Genomic DNA, 15252 nt, shown 5'->3' on the forward strand with positions numbered 1-15252 from the left:
TTTCACACTGCCTGCATCACTGAAGGTCCCACACACCCTGCTCCCCCTAGGCCTTACTGGGGCTAGTATCCCCTGACCCTGGAGTGTTACAACCCCACACACCTTGTAATGGGATGCAAAAGTGTATTATATTGTTCAGCCACTAGGTGGTGATGTGTGTAAAATCCCTTATTTTAAGCTGATCTCAGCCATTCCTGGCAGAGCATTAAAGGATTGTGGTATGTAAAAGCAAGCTCTGTGATCAGTCCATGTCTGGTACAGAAGAACATGACATGGTGTGTGGAGTAACATAAGAACATAAACAGAAGGAACAAAGCTACAAAGGTTGCAGGATCTCAACACCATGCCACTCTTTAGTGCCCTAGAGAACTTTAGCTTTCACAAACTTCACCATGGATAGACTGGAAACAAGATTTCACGTTGCTGCCAAGCTGCACAAGGAAACTGGAGATATGCAGGTATCGTCTTTAATGTAGGCTATGGGAAGGAGGCAGAGCATATCTTTAAATCCTTTGACTTTACTGAAGACAGTCACAAAGGTGACTATGAAAGGGATCTGGCTCTGTTTGATGCATACATTATACATCAGAGAAATGTAGCTTATGAAAAAGCTTCTTTCCACCAGAGAACTCAAGAACCAGGGGAAAGTTTGGAATGTTTTATAAGAGCTCCACATATATTGGGAGAAAACTGTGATTTTGGGAATGCAAAGGTTGAAAATAACCCAATAATCAGCCTCTGTGTGCTAACAGATAAAAAAATTTCTGTGTGCTAACAGATAAAAAAATTTCACAGCAGCTACAACTGAGGAGAGATTTAACTCTAGCCACAGCTATTCAAATAGCAAACTAGTCTGAATTAGTCAAACAACAGAACAAAAGGCAGGAGCAAATTGATAAACCTGAAACTAGCTATGGTTTAGCTTAGGCTATGTCTACACTAGCACTTGCTGTGGTATAACTTATGTCACTCAGGAATGTGAAAAAGCCACCCCCTGCGCAATGTAAGTTACATCGACCTAAGCACAGTATGGACAGCGCTATGTGGGCAGAAGAAGCTGTCCTACCAACATAGCTACTGCCACTCATGGAACTGGAGTAGTGAAGCCAACTGGAGAGCTCTCCGTCAGCTTAGGGCATGACGACACTTGCAGATGTAGAGGGCTGAGAGTTAAACCAGCCTTCAGGAACCGCAGCAGGGAAAATGCTGCCGAGTGTTTACACTCTCAGCTGGAAGCGCACTGGCGTGGCCACATTAGCATCTCTTGCAACGCCACAAAGAGCAGTGCATTGTGGTAGATATCCAAGTGTTCAAGTGGCTGCAACATGCTTTTCAAATGCGGGGGGGGGTGAGTGTGACAGGGAGTGTGCAGTGTGTATGTGGGGGGAGAGAGAGTGGGTTTTTGGGGTGCTGAGAGTGTGTCAGCATGCTGTCTTGTAAGTTCAGATGCCCCTCCCCACCACCTCTCTCTCACACATTCACAGCAAGCAACATGCCACACTAATGGTTGCTTTGTCCCGGAACAGATAAGCAGCCGGCTGTCAGAAACGGAGCTTTGAAAGGGCATATCCGCATTCCTACAGCTGATTCCAAAACAATGGCAAGAGTGGCCACTTGACTTAAGGGGATTATGGGATGTTTCGGGAGGCCGATCACAGCGCAGTAAGGCAACACCTCGTTCACACTGATGCTGGGGTGTTTCAGCGGAGGCACAACAAGCGTCATACTTCTCGTGGAGGTGGATTACCAGGAGCGCTCCAGCTGCAGAGTCCAGGCGCTCTAAGTGCCTTGCCAGTGTGGACGGGTCGGGAGTTAGGGCGCCTGGGGCTGCTTTAATGCACTCTAACTTGCAAGCGTAGCCAAGCCCTTAGGCCATGGCTACTTTGAGCACTTTGAGTTAAACCAGCCTTCGTAGAGTGCAGTAGGGAAAGCGCTGCAGTCTGTCCACATTGACAGCTGCAAGCGCACTGGCGTATCCACTTTTGTGGCACTTGCAGTGGCATTGGGAGCAGTGCATTGTGGGCAGCTATCCCACAGAGCACCTCTTCCCATTCTGGCGCTGTGGCTTGTGGGAAGGAGGCGGGAGGTGCAGGGCATTCTGGGTTCTGTCCCAATGCCCCGTGATGCATCGGTTTGCATCCCAGCAATCCCTCTGCTTCCATCCACAATTGACGCCATCTTTCAATGGTTTTTGTACTGCACGCTCTGTCTTCCCTTTTGGTCTGTGGGATTGGAGCCCGAACTGCTGAGGAATATGCTGACGAGTCTCGCCAGCACATCACGTTTGGCAGTCGAGTTACTCCTTAAGATCCAAGTGACAGTGAGGACTCAGACAATGATATTGATGTGAGTAATGCATACAACACGAGATTGCTTGTGGTATTCATGGACATGCTCACCACCACGGAACAGTGCTGTACCCTCCATAACATTTGTGAAGGGAAGGGTGAAAGATTCACTCAGGCATGGAACTCGGAGGTTCAACACCTGGAGGCTGAATTTGACCAGCCACAGAGCAGGGCTATTAAAGGGGCCCAGCGTGGGGCTGCAAGGATTAGGGATGCCTCGAGGAAGCAATTTGAGGCTGAATGCCACCAGTAATGTCTGGTGCCCTGCACGGGAGTGAAGTGCAGTGGTTCCAATGTTAGTAGGAATCTGTGTTTGCTACGTATGATACACTGACTCGCAGTGCCTGTTGCTTTCCTGGGCTAAGGTATCTTTTATGTTATGCAATAATAAAGAATGTTTTCAAAGCAAAAAAATCCATTTAATGAAAAGAAAATGTATTTATTGAAAAGAAACACAACTGCTTGGGAAACACAAAGGGCAAAGGGGTGGGGTGGTGAATGGTTCAATCACAGGTTTGCGTATGTCCTGTTATCATACTCAGCCTTCCTGTCTGGAGTGCTGTGCAATGAGTGCTGCACTTCAGGATGGCTCTACTGCATGGTGATGGGGGTTGAGTGCAGTGGGTCAGGGTCCTAGTTTTCAGGGCTGGGTGGTGAAGCTACAGGTGTTAGAGGCAGCTGATTGCAATAAGAACTCGGATGTTGGGGAAAGTGGGTTGGAGGTGATATGGGGGCACAAGGGAAAGAGTTTTGGGACAAGGGCTGCCGTGGGGTTGGGCGCAGAAGTGCTCCATCTGCATGGCTACAAGCGCCTGGATTGAGTCTTCTTGGTGCTCCATGATGCTTATCAGCTGCTCTGTGCTTTGGTGCCGGTGATCCGCATTCTGCTGGAGGACTCTCCTTTCACTCTCCCGCCGCTCCTGCACTTTTTGATTTTCATTAAGGGAGTGCTGCATGACTTCATGCAGCATGTCCTCTTTGCTTCTACGTGGCCTCTTCCTGATTCTTTGCAGCCTCTCGGCCGGTGAGAACACAGATGGCTGAGATCTCAAGGTTGCATCTGTAAAGGCAAATGCAACACTTAACAGAGGCAGCATTGTTCACACCAGACAGAGCAATGATTCCCCCGTACTTAAGGAGGGCAAGCACAGTCTACACAATCGCATAACTTGCCTGTCCCAAAAGCGAGCGCACATAACCCCCAGGAGCCCCCAAATGGTGAGTAAGCACAGGGTCAAGGGAGACTGATTCTTTCATGGCTGTACTGTCCTCTGGGTTTCTGTGTCTTGGGGAGAGCCAACAGCTGCAGGGGGGTACCTATACTGAACACTGTCCCCACATTTTCCAAAGGAGTTCGTCCTAAAAGATATCTCGTTGCTGAGGGTGACTTGGGAAACAAGGGAGGGTCTTCTACTACAATCTAGCTTCCGCCCTGGCCCATAAGCCGCTTGCCTGTGTGCAGCAATGGCCCTCCCGCCCCTCATGGCACAGTGGCGCAGACATGTTAGCCTGACTGGGACAAGGACCACAGTGACTCTCCCATGAAACCTGCTTAAGCGCATTGCCCAAGTTCTGGATGAGACCTTTGAAGAGATCACTGAAGCCGATTACCAAGATGTGAGAGAGCACATCAATGCCATATTCCGCATCTAGGCATGCATGCAGTCCTAACCCTCCTTGCCCCAAGAGCCCGCACTGAATAACTTCCTTCCCAAAATAAAAGCCACTTACCGGGAACCTCCTCCGGAGTTTGTCCTTCCCCAAGCACCGTCTGCTGCAACTGGCTACCTTCCTCCTGGCTTGAGAACAGCTCCTGGCTGCAAGCATCTAGGGATGCCGGGGTGTCTTCCTCCTCCTGTGCACCCTCACTCCTGCTTTGCTCCTCCTCCTCCTGCCTTGTTGGACTGTGCTCTGAGGTGTCCATGGTGGTACTCGGAGTGGAGGTGGGGTCGCCCCCAAGTACCATGTCCAGCTCTTTGTAGAAATGGCAGGTTGCAGGAGCAGCACCGGAGCGGCTGTTTGCCTTGCGGGCTTTCTGGTAGGCATTCCGCAGCTCCTTCACTTTAACCCTACACTGCAGAGTGTCCTGGTCATGGCCCCTTTCCATCATGTCCCTTGGTATCTGCCCGAAGGTATCGTAATTCCTACGGCTGGAGTGAAGCTGGGACTGGACAGCTTCCTCCCCACAAACACGGATGATGTTCATCAGTGGGGATCTGCTTGATACATGCTGACTGCTGTAGGGACAATGGCTAGTCCTTCCCTGGGCTACTTCCTACTGTGACTCCTGTAGTCTTGGTCTAGACATCTTCTGGGTCTCCGGTCTCCCTAGGCTGTGCTGCTCCCGGTGGCTCCAACCTCCGAGTGGTGTCCTCAGGTACCTGGGCACGTGCCTGAGTCTTGGCACCTCTGGCTTGCACAGTCTGGGGCTTCGACAGCTCCCGGGCTGGAGCCTGGGGCGTGAGTCCTTCCTCTCCAGCAGTCTGCCCTGACTGAGCTGTGCTGCTCCCTTTTATAGAAGCGCTACCCTTGGTGCATGCCTGGTAGGGAATGGGGGTGTGGTCTCTTCTACCCACAGTGAGGAATTAACCCTTCCCCATCCAGTTTGGGGTAAGTGCACCCTGTCACATCCTCCCATAGCTGAAGTCACCTGAGGGCTGTGACTAGCCCTGGAGGTACTCTTAAATGCATGGGCCAGTTCACCACAGAAATGGCTTACTAAGACAAAAGCTTTGCATTCAGAGTGCATGTGATCAAAGAACCACAGAACATCAACCTTCTCAGCAGCAGGCTATCAACCACCATGGGCCTAGTGAGAAAGGTGGAAGAACTCACTGGAGGATTTGATGATATAACACAAAATCAACCTGTGGAACTCTTTGTGGGCAGATGTTGTGAAGGCCCAAACTATAACATGGTTCAAAAGTTAGCAAAGTTCATGGAGGATAGGTCCACCAAAGACTATTAGCCAGGAGGCCAGGGATGGTATCTATAGCCTCTTTTTGCCAGAAGCTGGGAATGGGTGACAGGGGATAGATCACTTGATGACTACCTGTTCTGTTCATTCCCTCTGGGGCACCTGGCATTGGCCACTGTTGGAAGACAAGATACTGGGCTAGATGGACCATTGCTCTGATCTAGTATGGCCATTCTTATATTCTTATGATACTGGGGTTTTGAAAGGAGATCCAGTACAGATCAATTTAAGAGACACTGCTGAACTGTACAGTGTACAAACATTTCTACCAGAGAGACCTTGAAGAGACTAGCTGCAGATTTATGGAAATTCAGAGACTGTCATTACCCAGTTATCATGTACTATTTTCCCAGGTATATAGAGATAATGTACTTGAAAGACATATCACAGTGTTATGGAGAAACTGAAGTGCATTTTTGCTCACTTTGGTATTCCAGAGCAACTAGTGAGAGACAACAGACCACAATTCAGAGCAGCAGAATTTGTCATTCCAAACTAAATATGATTTTGATCTTATTGTGAGCCTCCCACATTACCCCAAGCGAACGGAGAAGCTGAAAGAGCTGTACAGACAGCCAAGAAAATCCTACAGCAGGAAGTCCCATTCTTTGTTCTTCTGAGTTACAGATCAACGCCGATATCAGCTGCTGGATATAGTCCTGTACAACTCCTGATGGGAAAACAACTCAGAACAACAGGCTCTTTTCCAAAGTTGGACCAATCTCCAAAGGGGCCAGACATGAAGAGATTTGCCAAATCGGATAAAAAGGCAAAACTGAGATTATTGTAATGTCATTGGGGTGGGGTATTGTAAAATGGGGCCTGTCAGGGTTTCCTCCCCACTCTGAACTCTGGGGTACAGATGTGGGGACCTGCATGAAAGACCCCCTAAGCTTATACTCCACCAGTTTAGGTTAAAAACTTCCCCAAGGCACAAATTCCTTGTCCTTGGACGGTATTGCTGCCACCACCAAGTGATTTAAACAAAAATTTTGGGGGGGGCTACTTGGAGCCCTATCCCCCCCAAAATATCCCCCCAAACCCCTTCACCCCCTTTCCTGGGGATGCTTAAGAATAACATACCAACCAAATAGGTAAGCAAGGTGAGCACAGACCAGACCCTTGGGTTTTTAGGATACTAAAAACTAATCAGGTTCTTAAAAGCAGAACTTTATTATAAAGAAAAAAAGTAAAAGAAGCACCTCTGTAAAATCAGGATGAAAGGTAATTTTACAGGGTAATAAACAGATTTAAAACACAGAGGATTCCCCTCTAGGCTCAACTTCAAAGTTACAAAACAGGAATAAACCTCCCTCTTAGCATAGGGAAAATTCACAAGCTAAAACAAAAGATAATCTAACACATTTCCTTGCTATTACTTATAATTTCTGTAATGTTAGATGTATCATTTCAGTAGGAGCTGGATTACCTGCTTGGTCTCTCTCTTTGTCTCAAGAGGGAACACAAAGAGAGCACAAACAAAACCTTCCCCCTCCTCCCAGATTTGAAAGTATCTTCTTTCCCCACTGGTCCTTCTGGTCAGGTGCCAACTAGGTTAATTGAACTGATTAACCCCTTACAGGTAAGTGATTCTGTACCTCTGGCCAAGAGGGATTTTATATTACTGCATACATAAAGGTTGTTACCCTTCCCTTTATATTTATGACAGGACCCTACTCTACCCTAAGTTATCTCGGTGAGAAGCAACCCATCTCTTACCAACCCTAGTGTTACCCAGAGGAACAGACTGGGCATGGTGCACAGTCCTTGGGAAGGGGAGGGACACTAGTAACTCCAGGGGACTTCCTTACCCCAATTTACCTAGCAAGGCTACACCAGCAGGGCCTTGCCTACTGGGACCCGAGAACACCCTGGGATTGGGTTTAAGGCTGCAACCCAATTACCAGTCATCCTCCCTCTTGTGGGACCTCACAGCTACTTGTGAGACCTCAGGACTGAATCTGAACAATGGAAACTATTGCACAGGGGGTTCCAAATTGCCTCGTCCCCTCACCACAATACCTCCTCCCCAGCTTCTCCTCTTATCCATGTCGGGTCTATCTGTGAGCTGGAGTGCTCCTGCCTGGCTACTAGATAGATTCCCAATAAATAACATTCCCTTAACTGGGGTAGTAGGTTTATCCACACCTAAGCTGTTAAAAGGGGAACACACACAAAACACCAACTTAAATACAACAGATTAATCTCTCTCAGGAACAGCCTGAAACTGGGAAAAAACTTATTAGCAGGTTTCAGAATATACTAAGCAGCTGAAAGGTTTAAAATATACTAAAACCATCATCACACTACGACCTACACCTGGATGGGAAGCATACCAAACTATTTACTCTGTATATACACATACAAACCAACATACTTTTAACAGTAACAGTGTCTTCTCTGGGGTGCTGAAATTTCTCTGTTCAGTTTGCTAGTGCCAGAAAGGGGTGTGATGAGGGTGATGTCCCATTCCCTGGGCTAGGGCTTCCTTCGATGTTCCACAGAAATGATCACAGCAGTGTCCAGACTTTCCCCCTTTTTTTCTCTTTTTGTGCTAGCCCCACATCTTCCCCCCAACAGAGAGCCTAGTTCGGAAGGTCACTAGATATTGTTCCCCAGTAGTTTTTGTGAGTGACAAAGGCCCATCTCCCACACTGGTGAATGCCCCAGCCAAGTACTCACTGCGGGATCAGACCACTCAGCCCCTGAGGCCAAGGATCAACTGAAAAGGAGAGAAATCAAGAAAAGAAAAACCCATCCTCCTCTGAGCCACGGACTCCCTGACCTGCTGTGAGGTGGGGCTGCCTTAGTCCAGGCCGTGCATGGCTAACGCAGGGCCTTGCCTCAGGACCAGATCAGAGAAGTCTCTGCAGAGCTGGCTGCAGTCATCAGCCTGGCTCAAGGGCTGCCAGAAACCCCCCAGGCCGGGGTTGTCATGGCTCCCTGCATGGCAGGTCTCAGGGCAGTAAGGGGGACTGGCAGTTTCTAGGATACCACAGCTCAGCCCTCTCTGCTGCCCACTCACTCCCCCTCGTTAGGTCTCTGCCTGTCTCCTGCTCCCTCACAGCAAGGTCATGATGCCCCAGGCTCCCCTGCAGCCCCATCTCTGCTGCTGGGTTCGCTTCCCTCCATAGGGTCCTGCCAGGCTGGGCCTGTCACCATGTCACGGTGGGGCCCCGTCCCCTCACAAACTGTCATCCCACCCCCCTCACAAACCCTCATTCCACTCCTCGCTGAACCTCGCCCCACTCCTCACCCTGCCTCCTGACTGATCCTGGCCCTGCCACCCCACCGCCTCTCACCCCACTTGGCAACTCTTGCCCCACTCACAGGACATGCCCCACTCACCAACCCTGGCTCCAACCCCCCTCACCCTACCCTTGTCACTGACCCTGGCCCGGCTTCCCCGCGAACTCTCGCCCTGCCCCCCACATCAACTCTCACCCTGCTCACTGGCCCCACTCCCTGCCGCACCTCCAGACCCTCATCAAACCTCACCCTGCCCCCGTGCTGCCCCACCCTCTGAATGTCCCTGACCTCACCCCTCACTGACCTGTGACACCCCCCCTCAGCAATCCTGGCCCTGTCCCCTCACTGTTCATGGCCACATTCACTGGCCCCACCTCCCTAGCTGACTCTGGCTCCATTCCCCTCAGTGACCATGTCCCCATCCCCTCACACATCCTGCCTGCCTCACTGACCTTCACCCTGCCCTCCGACCAACCCTGGCCCCACCCCCTCACCAACCCTGGTGCTGTCCCCATCACTGACCCTCGCCGGATGCGCTGACCGCAGCCCAGCCCCGCCCCACTTGCCAGCTCCCACATGTGTTACTAGGTCTTTACTCAGCCCCACCCAGTCCCCGGCCTCTCCCTGGCCCCACCCCAGCTCCTCCCCGGGGGCTGCTCTCGCTGTCTCCTTCCCCAACATGCATGAAGGCTAGATCTGAGCTGGGCTCCCTGATTGGCCCGGCTGCCTGGTCAATCAGACTGACTTGGGGTGATGGCTACTGCCCATTGGCCCTACTCCACAGTTCTCTGATTGGCCAGAGGTCCTCTCAGTCCCAGGGTCTCAAATCCACCTTGTCCCCTCCCCTCTCTCCTGGCACGGGGAGAGGGCAGCCAAACAACCCACCCAGTGCCAGTGAGGGCAGCTGGTCCCTACACGACAAGACACGTTTACAAGAGCCATCACTCTGTTTGAGACCTGCCGGGTCTGGGACCCGGTGACCGTGTTCACATCGAATTGGAAGAAGAAAAAGGATGGATGACTCCAGCGGTCATCAAGGGAAAGAATGCAGCGCCCAGATTATGTGTGACTGAGACTGACAGGGGGGAATCCAACAGAAACCATCTGCAGCTACAGATAGTTCCTCAGAAGGAACAATCCACAGAGCAAACCTGACAGACAGCAGATGCAGAACAAATAGCCAACAACTCAAGGATTCCAAAACTACCCCACGCAGTCATTGCAACTAATGGCCAGCCAGATGGCCAAGCTGCTACACATTGGCATTTTACAGTTAGGAACCAGTTAGAGACACTGGGCAGACTGATCTGTCCTGAACTTCACAGCCAGCGTGACAGTGTGAATAAATGACAGGAGCATGGAAGTTAATGGGGGAGATGGACTGGGATGTTAACCTGTAGTGCTTGCTCAGCCACTGGGTGGCGCTGTGTGTAACATCCCTTATGGAGCCGAACCTCAGCCATACCTGGCAGGGCATTAAAGGATCTAACGATGAACTCAACTGGGGTGGGCGAACAAGTTCTGTAGTCAGATCACATCTGGAACAGGAGCATGACACACCCTGTTCCCCCCACGTCTGGCCAGGCCTTGCACTCTCCCTTGTGTGTGTGTGTGGGGCAGTTACAGTGTTTGAGCTCCCCCTGCCCGCCTAGTGTAGGTGGGCGTTGTTATCATAGCCCTCTTTCAAACAGCATGTTAACTCGAATTAGGAAACTTCAGTTCGCGCCAGCAACGTCCACACAGGGCAGTCCAAGTGCAGCTTTTTGGTGCGCTCTGCAATTCACACCCCCGCAGTACGCTCTGTGTGCAATGTAGACATGCCGCATGACTGGGGAGTGTGCGTCCTTCCAAAAATGGGGGAAATTGGGTTTGAAAATTGGAGCACTGGAGTTCGAGCAAGAAGCCAGGATCGTGGGTGAGTTAATAATTGGTTTGGATTTCACTGGGAGAGGTAGATAAGCTGGAGGGTAGGCATAAGGGCCAGAGTGACCTAGACAAATTGGAGGACTGGGCCAAAAGAAATCTGATGAGGTTCAACAAGGACAAGTGCAGAGTCCTGCACTTAGGATGGAAGAATCCCATGCATTGCTACAGGCTGGGGACCGACTGGCTAAGTGGCAGTTCTGAAAAAAAGGACCTGGGGATTACCGTGGACAAGAATTGGGATATGAGTCAACAGTGTGCCCTTGTTGCCAAGAAGGCCAATGGCATATTGGGCTGCATTAGTAGGAGCATTGCCAGCAGATCGAGGGAAGAGATTATTCCCCTCTGTCACTGGTGAGGCCACATCTGGAGTATTGCGTCCACTTTTGGGGCCCCTACTACAGAAAGGATGTGTACAAATTGGAGAGAGTCCAGTTGAGGGCAACGGAAATGATTAGGGGGCTGGGGCACATGACTTATGAGGCGAGGCTGAGGGAACTGGGCTTATTTAGTCTACAGAAGAGAAGAGTGAGGGGGGATTTGATAGCAGCCTTTAAGTACCTTAAGCAGGGTTCCAAAGAGGATGGAGCGTGGCTGTTCTCAGTGGTGGCAGATGACAGAACAAGGAGCAATGGTCTCAAGTTGCAGTGGGGGAGGTCTAGGTTGGATATTAGGAAAAAATATTTCACTAGGAGGGTGGTGAAGTACCGGAATGGGTTACCTAGGGAGGTGGTGGAATCTCCTTCCTTAGAGGGTTTTAAGGCCCGGCTTGACAAAGCCCTGGCTGGGATGATTTGGTTGGTGTTAGTCCTGCTTTGAGCAGAGGGTTGGACTAGATGGCTGCCTAAAGTCTCTTACAACCCTAATCTTCTATGATTCTATTATCCATCATGGCTAATAAGTATGTAATGAACCAATGTACTACGTTCAGTCTAGTGAATGAATTCTTTACCAGACTTGGAATCCTAGTGCGGTCGCAACGGCACTCGTCTCAAATCAAGGGAGAAACTTTGAATGCAAAGTGTTTCAGCAGCTTTGTGAGATTCCAGGGGCTTCGCAAAACCTTCTCCAGCCCCACACACCCAGCACAGTTTGATAGGATGGTAGAAAGTTTTAGTCTGACTCAGTAATTTTTACAGATTCATAGATTCCTAGGTCAAAAGGGACCACTGTGATCATCTAGTCTGAGTCCTGTATAGCACAGGCCAGAGACCTGCCCTGAAATAACTCCTAGAGCAGACTGTTTAGAAAAACATCCAATCTTGAGTTAAAAGCTGACAGTGATGGAGAATCCACCATGACCCTTGATAAATGAGTCATTTCCAGCGTGAATTTGTCTAGCTTCAACTTCCAGGTGTTGGATCCTGTTCTCCCTTTCTCTACTAGATCGAAGAACCCATTATGAAATACTTGTTCCATGAGTAGATACTCACAGACTGTGATCAAGTCACTCCTTAACCTTCTCTTTGTTAAGATCTAGCTCTTTGAGTCCATCATTATAAAGCAGGTTTTCTAATCCTTTCCTCATTCCCATGGCTCTTCTCTCAGCCCTCTCCAATTCTTCAGCCTCTTTCTTGAAATAGGGACACCAGAACTGGACACTGGATTCCAGCATCGGTCACACCAGTGCCCAATGCGGAGGTAAAATAAACTATCTACTCATACTAGAAATTCCCTTGGTCATGCATCCTATGATCACAGCAGATCTTTTGGCCATAGTGTCACACTGGGAGCTCACATTCATCCACCGTGACCCCAAACCTTTTCAGAGTCATTGCTTCCCAGGAGAGAGTTCAACATGTAAGTATGGCCAATGTTGTTGGTCCCTAGATATATACATTTGCATGTAGCTCTATTAAAATGCATATTGTTCGCTTGCACCCAGTTTACAAAGTGCCCAGATCACTCAATCAATGACCTGTCCTCTTCATTATTTACACTCCCACAATTGTGTCATCTGCAGCCTTTCTCACTGATGAGCTCTTCTTTCAGTGTCCAGCGACAGAGCCATCGTCTCTTTATTTGGGCTTACAAAGTTGGTTGCTGGCCCTCTGGAAATGCTGGTGGGTGCTGAGAGGGAGCTGAGATTTGTAATATTAACTTGTCCTTGTCTCACAGGCTAGGAAAGTGCCTACCTGAGTCTGAGAAGGGCTGTATCTAGGAACAGCACATTTCATGACTGACTGTGAGGCCAGCAGGATAATGGCTGTCTCTGGTTGTGTGTTGCGACACAACCAGGGAGGGGCACTGGGCTGGGAGTGATGAGACCAGGGTCCATTCCCAACAGCTGCTATCACATTCCCTCTCTGTGTCCCTATCCCCCTCTCTATCCTCTTCATTTAAACTGAGCTCTCGAGCACACAGACTGCCTGTCGTCCTGCCAGTGCAGAGCCCAGCACCACAGGGCCTTGAGCTCGGCATCCAGTGCTGCTGTAACATGAATTCTTGTGTTTGCATAATAAATAATAATTAAGAAATGAAGCGTCAAACACTGAACAACACAGTGAGAGCAGGACAGGAATCCTGGAATCCCGTGTGCAGTTCTGGTCACCTGAGTGCAAGACAGATGGATTCAGATGGGACCAGGTGCAGAGAAGGGCTGCTAGGACGGTCGGGGGATGGAGGCTGGTCAGACAAGAGGAGCTTGGCTAGTTTAGCTGGCATAGCACAGGCTGAGCAGGGATCTGGTTGCTCTGTATGAATCCATCATGGGAACCAGAGGGAGTGAGAAGAGCTACTCACAGAATCATAGAATATCAGGGTTGGAAGAGACCTCAGGAGGTCATCTAGTCCAACCCCCTGCTCAAAGCTGGATTAACTCCAAATAAAGCCAAAGGAAATTGTTGGCACAAGAACAAGTGGGGATAAACGGGCCAGGAGTCATGTTAGGCTGGAAATGAGAAGAAGGTTCAGAAACAACCTCCCAATGGGTAAGGGGACAATGTGCTAACTCACGTGAAGATGGCGCTTGATAAGTATGTGACTAGGATTATATGACGCGTCCTGTGTCCCGTGTTCCTAAAGAGACCAGCCCAGGGCATCTGGGAAACACCTCCAGGACTCAGAGACATGGCAATTTCTTTTTACTCTTTTAACACTTAACAAAAGTTAAACTAATTGTATTGTAAAATCATACATGCAGCTAGATAGATCCTGGTATCACCTCCTGCTCTATCCACTAGACCCCACTCTCCTTCCCAAGGCAGTAATATACCCCAGAAGTCCTGGCTTTCAGCCCCTCTGCTCTATCCACTAGACCCCATTCCACTTCCCAAGGCAGAATAGACCCCAAGAGTTCTGGCTCCCAGGACACAGTTAAGCCACGTCTGATGGGTGGGGCTGGAGAATCACAGGTTGCCCCCAGGGCTATTCAAAGCCAGAGCAAAGGGAAAAGGTCACTCACCCCAAAACCAGGCCAGAAGGATGGGGATCCTTGTGTTCCCAGCTCCAGCACAGGCAGCTGAGCTCCTGCCAAAGGGGTGCCCATCTGGGAGCAGGAGGCACCCGCGAAACCCCATGTTCATAGCACAGTCCTTGTGGGGCAGCGTGGCCAGGCGTTAGGACAGGCAATCGTCCTTGTGAGAGTGGCAGGCTGAGCTCAGTGTGCCAGGGGTGGCAGGTTTGTAGAAATTTTGGTGGTGCCCAGAACCCGCCCCTGCCCAAACTCCGCCCCCCACCTGCCCAAGGCTCTGGGAGGGAGTTTGGGTGGGAGAGGAGGTCTGGGGTGCAGGCCCTAGGCTGGGGAAGGGGATTGGGGTGCAGGCTCTGGGAGGGAGTTTGGGGATGGGTGGGGGTGCGGAGGGAGGGGGTGCAGGCTCTGGGAGGGAGTTTGGGGATGGGTGGGGGTGCGGAGGGAGGGGGTGCAGGTTCTGGGAGGGAGTTTGGGGATGGGAGGGGGTGCAGAGGGAGGGGGTGCAGGGTGAGGGCTGTGGGGTGTGGCTGCAGATGAGGGGTTTGGGGTATGGGAGAGGCTCAGGGCAAGAGTAGGGGTGTAGGGGGTGAGGGCTCTGTCTGGGGCTGGGAATGAGGGGTTTGGGGTGTGGGAGGGGCTCAGGGTGAGAGTAGGAGTGAGGGGGGTGAGGGCTTTGTCTGGGGCTGGTGGGTTTGGGGGGTTAGAGAGGCTCAGGGCTGGGGCAGAGGGTTGGAGTGCAGGGGGATGAGGGCTCTGTCTAGGGCTGGAGATGAGGGGTTTGTGGTGTTGGAGGGGCTCAGGGCTGGGGCAGAGGGTTGGGGGGATGAGGGCTCTGGCTGGGACTGGGGATAAGGTGTTTGGGATGTTGGAGGGCTCAGGGCGAGGGTTGAGGGTGTGGTGGAGAGGTGAAAGCTCTGGCTGGGGTGTGGGCTCTGGGGTGGGGCAGGGCTGGGGATGAGTTTGGGGTGCAGGCAGGCTGCTCCGGGAATGAGCCCAGAGAGGAGGACTCCCCCCAGCCTTTTCCCTGCTGGCAACAGCGAGCTCTGGGGGAGGAGCCCCCCTTTCCCACCCCCCCGTCAGCACACTCACCCCCACCACTGTCACTGCATGTGCTTCTAGGGCCCCTCTCAGGTCCAGGAATCTCCCTCGCCTCCAACGCGGTGGGTGCCGGTGGGTGCTGCGTGCGCCTCCTCCCCTGCTGTTGCCCCTGACTGTAGCCTCACTGGGGGTGAGGGATGGGGCTGCCTCCTTGCCCAGCATGGGAAAGAAGCAGTGACTGCGGGGGGCGGGGGGGCTGTGCTGGTGGAGGGTCCCGCCGGAAAAGGGAAGGGTCTGAGGTGGAA

General features: G+C 51.2%; 1 long non-coding RNA gene across 1 annotated transcript in view; it reads left to right on the forward strand.

Moving 5' to 3' along the window:
• LOC141976577 (uncharacterized) overlaps positions 1-15252 on the forward strand; it is an 84970-nt gene that overhangs the window by 53243 nt on the left and 16475 nt on the right. The gene's annotated exons all lie outside the window — the stretch shown is intronic.

Source organism: Natator depressus, chromosome 23 (assembly GCF_965152275.1).
Source record: "Natator depressus isolate rNatDep1 chromosome 23, rNatDep2.hap1, whole genome shotgun sequence".
Classification (NCBI taxonomy): domain Eukaryota; kingdom Metazoa; phylum Chordata; order Testudines; family Cheloniidae; genus Natator; species Natator depressus.